This window comes from Photinus pyralis, unplaced genomic scaffold (assembly GCF_008802855.1).
Source record: "Photinus pyralis isolate 1611_PpyrPB1 unplaced genomic scaffold, Ppyr1.3 Ppyr1.4_LG1, whole genome shotgun sequence".
NCBI lineage: Eukaryota > Metazoa > Arthropoda > Insecta > Coleoptera > Lampyridae > Photinus > Photinus pyralis.
Genome location: NW_022170249.1, coordinates 57,335,485 through 57,343,218, shown reverse-complemented (window position 1 = coordinate 57,343,218; position 7,734 = coordinate 57,335,485).

The window sequence follows — 7,734 nt, the reverse complement described above, 5'->3', positions numbered from 1 at the left end:
CTCATGGGTGCCTTCTTCTTGGAAACTGGTCCGTTTCCAGTAGCACATAACTCACATTTTTTGACACCATCGCCGGACATCTTCTTTACGGTTGACCCAATAGAATCGCTCACGTACCCTTTGCAACGTTTTCGTAATACCAAAGTGTCCTCCGGAAGCGCCGTCATGCAATTTTTGCAATACTTCCGACACTTTGCTTCTAGGTACTACTAATTGCAGCGTCGATTCGGTGCCATCTTCACTTTCAAGGGTCCTATACAACAGGTTGTCTTTCAGAGTCAGGCTATTCCATTGGTCCCAATAACTCTTTACTTCAGGACTTGTGGCACTAATGTCTTGCCAGTCTGGTCTTTGTCCGTGGCGCATCCAATTCAGAACAGTTTTTATACTTGGGTGGTTTTCTTGGGCCGTTTTGATTTCGCTTGGCTTCCATTCCTCACTCTCTACAGTTGTTCGTCGCAGATGGCCAATCTTGTCTTCTATTTTAGAACAATGTGTGCAGTTGTCCTTACACGGTCTTCTTGACAAAGCGTCTGCATTATTGTGAACTTTTCCAGACGACGAAATGTTTACAGTGAAGATCGGGGCTTTGTTTCTGCAGGTCGACGATAGGCCCTTCCTGTCGACCTTTCTTAGTTTTCCGACTGCTGCAATGGTTTTTGGCAGTTGCGGCGAACGTGTCCAATCTCGCCGCAATTCCAACATCGTGGTTCACGTTTCTTTGCGAGTGACTGTATTGCTTTATTGACCTTTTCTTCCACTACTTTACTGACCTTTTCTTCAAAACTTTCAGAGCCACCTTCCTCTTCGATGGTTCTTACCCGGCTGTCACTGCGAGGTTCCACCATACGTACTCGCGCACTTCCATGACTAGCTTTCTTGGCGGCTTCGAATTCTAACGCATGGGCCAAAGCTTTCTCAATTTTGTCGTGCCTAGCCAGTCTCAAAGCCTGCTGGGCATCTCCATCACGAACGGCATCGATAAATGTTTGTACAGCCAGTTGATCAAGAAAGCTCTCCGGTACCGTAGGGTATGCCAATCGAATCAGTCTAGCGATGTCCGCTTCAAGTTCCTGCAAACTTTCTCCAGGTTTCTGCATTCGGTTCTTGACTTGGACATAGTAAACTTGCTGAAGGTGTTTATCGCCATATCGCATTTCGAGTCGCGCTACTATTTGTTGGAAGTTCTGTTGATCCTCGGGGATGGTCCACAACACATCCAGAGCATCTCCTCTCAGAGCAAGAATCAGGGCTGTAGTTTTGTCTTGAAGAGTCCATTTATTTGCCGCAGCCGCCGCTTCAAACTGTCGAACGTACGTGGTCCAAGGAATCTTACCATCAAAAGTAGGTGGCTTTACTCGGGCTTGCTGAACGTCGCCTTCTACTCTTGTATTTGTTTCTGGGTCGACCTTCTTGTAATGAGTAGACTGTGGCACCTCAAGAAGACGGTCCATCAGCAATTCATCTGGGGCACTACTAATACGCTCTTCCGTAGTCAGTCGCAAGAATTGCTCGCGCAGCTCTTCATACTTGTGCTCAATCTCAACGAATGTTGCTTTAAATGTTTTGGAAACTTCCGTAATTCTATCTTCAACTTTTTCTTCAATTGATGTAGAGACTTCTTCGATAATCTTTCTAGAATTTTCCTCCATCTTCTCGAATTTCTCTTGAATATTTCTAGAATTTTCTTTCATTTTCTCGAACTTCTCTTCAAAATTTCTAGAATTTTCTTCGAACTTCTCTTGAATATTTCTATAATTTTCTTCATTAATCTTTCTAGAATTTTCTTCCAACTTCTCGAACTTCTCTTGAATATTTCTAGAATTTTCTTCCATTTTCTCGAACTTCTCTTCAAAATTTCTAGAATTTTCTTCCAACTTCTCTTGAATATTTCTAGAATTTTCTTCATTAATCTTTCTAGAATTTTCTTCCAACTTCTCGAACTTCTCTTGGGTGTTTTTCATTTCTTGTTGCAACACCTGTTGGCCATTTTGGATTTGCTGGAGCAAATTGAGCATCGTTTCTTCCATTTTAGCGGCAGCAGATCTTGTTACAGGCATACACAAGCAGAAGTACTTAATTTAATCTTACTTTTAATTAATTTAATTAATCCCACACCTGACACCAATGTAACGTGATTTATAAATTCGGGTTCGATTTATATCAATATTTATTAAACAAAACTAAAACACTATAAAAACCGTACAATTTATATCGATTATTTATATCACACACACTTCGCAATTTATATTTCCGCGCTCGATGTTTCGTCCGTACTCGTTCGGTAGTAGACTGGCGCGATGTTCGGTCCGCAACCATTTATACACGCAAGCAATGTAAGTCCCGAACATTCTCGAATATTCCTACAAAATCCCACTATCGCTCACGTAGAAAATTCCAGAGCGCCAAAGGCGACGTCATGTCTGGAGCATTTCCGTTAGAATACTTAGGATTATTTATAGTAGTAATAGTTGTGTAGCAGGACTATAACGCGGACAAAAAATTTTGTGCTTTTTAAGTGCAGATCGTACATTGTATATTTTATTTAGTATCGTAGGGGGTATGTTAATCCCGGAACGCAATACAATCAAAATTTTCAAATTTGCAACTAATTAATTTAATGTTTCCCAAAATTAGTAAGTATGCAGTAACAATTACCTACGCTTTGTAATCTTGCTAAACGTGTGGATATACAATAATAATTTGAAACTGTAGATGAAAGGGGTCTTATTCTCATATAGAGCGTAAAAGATAATATAACCCAAAGGATGCTTTAAGATAAATTTTGTAAACGTAGAACGTTAATGAGTATGCAACGACCAGGTTACTTAACAACAATATCTATAAATTAATTAACTCATAGTTAAACAAAGCTGCTGCAATTACACTTACTTTTATGACAGCATTTAGAAGCTCTATTGTGCCAAGTGACGACGCGCGAAATTAGAGATTGGAGAAATGCTAATATTCATGAGATGGAAAGTTAAAAGCTCGTAAAAACAATTCCCTTTAAACGATTTTGACACGGCTTGTCTTGTCGTATTCATATATGCATAGAACGTTTATTGTGATTACTGTTAAAGGTGTAATCTAATAATATATGCTCGAAAGTCTACCCAAACATGAAAACATAATAAAAGAAGAAAACACTTCAGATCATAAAATAGTTTTTCAAATTGAATAAAGTGCTCACGATTGTAACTTTTATAACCTCATTATTGCATGCTTTACTGAATTCGTAGCCAGAACTAGTACAGTACATATACGCTAAAACTCTATTTATACTTTTACTGTTTTTCTAAATTAGATTTAAAGTGATGTTTTGTGTTATGTGAGGGAGGTAACTTTTTGCATTGTTCATGCATATTAAAATGTACTTCCGAATTATCTTAGCGTGGGTGGTATTCAACACTTTTTTATAATCATAGGAGGCCGAATAAAATTACAGTCGAGATTAGAAAAATAGATAATTAAATATTATGTCCCATTCAAAACCGGTGTACATACAGTCTGATCAATAAAACTGTTCTTTCTATACGTTGTGGAACTGTTGGCTTATAGAGGACTTTCTTTCATTCAAATGAGCCACCGTATAAAATTCTTAATTTTTATCAGAAAGGAAAAAATCCACAAAACACGTCAGTTTAGATATACTTTACCAGAATGTACTTATGTTGTTGTATTTATCTACGCCCCCTTACCATAAGTTTTCTTTCATATATGATATTAGAGAAATGAAAGAAAGAAAATGAAAGTTTTTTGATCTGGTCAAAAACCATAAAAATTTAAAAATGGTTTCCACTGGTTCCTCGGTAATAATCACTGACCTAAGAGGTCAGTGGTAATAATACGTATTTGTATTATTTATTTATTTATTTATGGGCCCTCAACACGCTTGCGCCCAATTTCAGAGTGACCCGGATAATGCGTTTTTGAGGTGCTCCTGCAGAAGGTCTTAAGTTGTTCTACACTACTCCGGTATTTACCTTACGAATTAGGAAAACTGCAGGAAAACCTAATTCGAAGTAGCAGGCAGAATGCTTGAAACTGGTGTAAGGTAATTCCCATCTCTGCCACAGATAAAAAATTCACCCCAACCCAGGTTCGAACACCCGACCTCCGGATTTATAGTCCAACGCTCTACCACTGAACCATAAAACCGGTTCAATTATATTAGGTTTATACGTACGAAAGTGTAAGTTGTGTATGTCATTGTAGGATTACTTACTGTAAATACATCCACTACATCTTTGTACATATACATCGTGTTACCTTTTACGAAAACCTTCCGTTAACAAATTGACGCCCAACCAGTGGCTCGAAGTAACTTCACGGCAAGAACCACCACCAAGAAGTTGGAGGAAGCCAACATCCGACAAGCTTAAGGAGTTCATCCAGTCCATCAGCAGACCTATACAATCGAGCGGCGGATCCATCGCAAAGTGCACCTCCAGGTTCATCGGGAAGGACGACGCGCAGGTATTTCCATTCTCCTCTGAAGGGATGCTGCAACCTGGTGGTAAGGAGTGAAGCGCATCATCACAACGTGGGACGACCCCATACATATTGATAATCATGGCCCATTCTGTTAACATAGACAGGACATTTGCTGTCTAGTGCTGAGTGATCCGTCTGTGGCAGCTGTAAGTGTTTACAATTTATGCGCATAGCCTGGCTGACCCGCACTTATCTAATCGATGCCTTTGTGCGCACCTAGGACATATATCGTCATTTTTGGTGCAACGCACCTGTATGTGCCCGAATGCATTACACTTAAGGCATCCCTATTATATCGTACATGTGTTCTTCCACTCCTGTTTGAGCCAAATCTAGATTGACCGTAACGTTTTTCATCAAAACCCTGAAATGTTCCGGATCCACTTCCAACACCCAATTCTCCCTTTGTGGGTTCCTGCACTTCCGCTTACCCGCTATACTGAAGGGAAGTGGCTTGTCTTTTGTGTATGGCCCGAAATCATCAACGTTCGGTAAACTCTCAACTAGCATTTCGTCAGTATATCAGTATACCCGGCATCTACGTCGGTTAATATTACCCGTGGTTTAAGAGACCCAATATCCCTACGCGTATAATTCGCCCTTTTGGCATAGTTTAGCCTGCAGAGCCGCCTGATGCTCTCGACGAACTGTCGACGATTAATTAGAGCTCTCTGAAACAGTTCCCGTATGGCCGCGAAGGTTTCGCCTACGTTGCCGTATTTAATGTCAGATTTCAATTGTTTAAGAGTCTTATCAGGGTCGGTAAAATCACAGCCGTCTATAATTACAAGCCATGCTGAGAAGTTTGGCAACGTAGTCCGAAATTAAATTGGTAGGCCGATTTGTTTTAATGGCGTCTTGTTGCTCTTGAAAAAATTGCATTTTTCCTCTCTCCTGTGTTACGCCTTGGTGGTTTTAATACAGAAGAAAGATATTTAGGCAGCTTACAATTGTACATATATTTTATTTATGTACAAAAATGGATAATAACATTTTTATGTGACTTTAAAATTTGGAATGCTGTTAATTGGTAACTGTATCATAATGTGTTTTCCATCGAGATCTCCGAAATTGGTGAACTTCTGTCGAAAGAGGTCGAGGTGAAGCACACGCTTGAGCACTTAATTTCGGTAAAAGGACAGTAAATCGCTGCGCATCAGCGAGGTTTTATCAACGACCAGGTGTGATTCCGAATGGCAGACTTTAAGCCGGTCGCTACTCCAGTGGGTCTAGGTACGAAGCTTTTAAAGAGGGGAGCCCCGTAGACTTCAAATTTCCGTACCGTGAACTCCTGGGTATAAGTCGGAAGGTTCCTTCAGAAAATCGACTTGATATGCCTGTGCTAGAATACCTGAAATACAAACTAATAACATAATAATTGTATTCTTTCACGATAAACACTTACCGTACTTACGTACCACGCAGTGTGTAGGTCATATTTGAGCTTGTACAGGTACCTTGAACAAATACAAGTGCTTGTAAAGGGTCCAGTAACGAGTACCCTGCTTTAGAGGTTATGACAACAAATCGATATATTTCGTTTAGCAACTCACCTGAATAATAATTTCTATTCATTCCGTACGGAGTAACACCAATTGTCGCAATCTCGCTCTGTTAAAACAGGTAGATTGGAGTATTACACCCACAACATATAACATAACATATAAAATACACCTGAAAGCTCCCAAGTTGAATTAGGAAATCGGCCTACCATGCAGTGTTGCCATAATTCTCAGCACGGCTTGTAAATATAGATGGTTGTGGTAAAATCTTAAGGCTGCTCCACACGCAACGGAAAAACCGAAGGCATGCCTCGAGGCGCAAGACCTCAAGGAAAACCTCTATGTGTGTATGGAGAATTCTGTTGAGGTTTTCCTGCGCATCTGACGCCTAGAGGCCGGAAATTTCAATACAAAATCTCATTCGATTTGCCTCTTCTTTTATAGCGCCCCAAGGCCGATCGTATTGTGTGGATCGGTGGGAGGTAGGCCTTGAGGCCATTCCCTTATACCCTATACGTATACCGTGTGTCAACCACCAAACCTGGCCATAGACACATTTAAAATTACACAATTTTTAAGAAGAAATATGAGTTTCCATATGAAATATATTTTTTGTTTAATGTCATATTGACACACGGTCTAGTTTTGTGTGAAAAGAGGTCCGTTGCATCAAGTTTTCATATAGTCATGGCCCGTGCAAAGCAAAATCAAGAGGAATTTATAGCCAGAAATCGTAATGTGGCACTCAATCTTCATGAGATGTAATTGCGGTCCTCATTATGGTGTCCTATTTGTAAATGATCGACGTCACCAATGATAAGAGCCTTAAGTATGTGTCCTCATCCATCCGCAAATAATTGTGCCAATCTTTCGGACTGAACCTCAGGTCTTTTAATAAATTTACATGGAAAGTAACATTTCCTTTTCTGTAACCAGTCTTTAGTCTAGAACTTTCGCTTCACTCTTTTTTTATTACTTTCGACAGCTAACAATAATCCAACAACACAGGAAGAACGTTATCTGTCGACGTCATTTTTGCGCGAAACTGGCGTGCCTTAAGGCTGGCCTTCGTATATTCTGTAGTGTGTGGAGACCCCCTATAATTTAGGTTCGCCTCAAGGCCCGTCGCCCCGAGGCATGCCTTCGGTTTTTCCGTTGCGTGTGGAGCCGCCTTAATATGTCAATTGTCAACTGTTTTGAAGTTTGGAAGTGAGCAATTGTTTGACATCTTTTGCGAACCTCATCGAGGTCGGCAAAGTACTTCCCAACTTGCACGCCAATGCCGACTAGATTTCAATGCTACACTGACACTGGTGGAATTTGTTATACTGTGCCAAGGTTATTTTTCTAATAAAACAACCTTGATACTGTGCGATCAAAAATGAGTTGCTGTCGAGTCACCTTTGGAACTTTTGTTTACATGGGAAATCGTATTTAACTTGAACTTCCAAAGGCGACTCGACAGCAACTCATTTTTGATCGCCCGTTACTACCGCTTTAAGTCAGATTGTGAATAAAATAGTATGCAAACCTCGCTGGTCGGTGGTTTATAACCAACGCCTCGCGGTGATGTACCTTACGCCCTCGGTGTAGGTAATGAACTACTTCCCAGCTCGGTATGTAATGTACTATTTTTTCAATTCTGGTAGTGAATATTACCGCTTTCTTAGCAGGTTTTGGGGTAGTTTGGACAATTTGCTTATCCCGGTCTTACGAGTGTTGTTAACGGCTGGAC